This window comes from Pteropus vampyrus, unplaced genomic scaffold, assembly GCF_000151845.1.
Source record: "Pteropus vampyrus isolate Shadow unplaced genomic scaffold, Pvam_2.0 Scaffold15, whole genome shotgun sequence".
NCBI classification, from domain to species: Eukaryota; Metazoa; Chordata; class Mammalia; order Chiroptera; family Pteropodidae; genus Pteropus; species Pteropus vampyrus.
In genome coordinates this window covers 4,784,447-4,784,796 of record NW_011888796.1, presented here as the reverse complement: position 1 = coordinate 4,784,796, position 350 = coordinate 4,784,447, and positions in this window count along the sequence as shown.

The window sequence follows — 350 nt, the reverse complement described above, 5'->3', positions numbered from 1 at the left end:
AAGCTGGTGTCGCCAGCTTTGTAGAACGTTGGCTCAGAGACCACGCTCCTGGTGCCAGCTTCGGCAGTGCCAGTGGCCGAGCACCCGGATATCCTGCTGGCACAGAATCAAATGGTGAACGGTGAATGAAGGCAAAGTAACCACCACGCGCCCGGAGTCGTTCGACTCAAGTAATCATGAGTAATTACAGAGCTGTCTGTGTTGATGTTCTGAGAGCCACGTTCCAGTTGACCAGTGGTGGCAAGACTAGATGTAGATCCCTGAACAACACTGTGTTATTGATCAAATATTTTGGTATAAATTAAGAGATCCGTTATTCTTGACTTAAATTTAGACTTTCCTTTTAATAA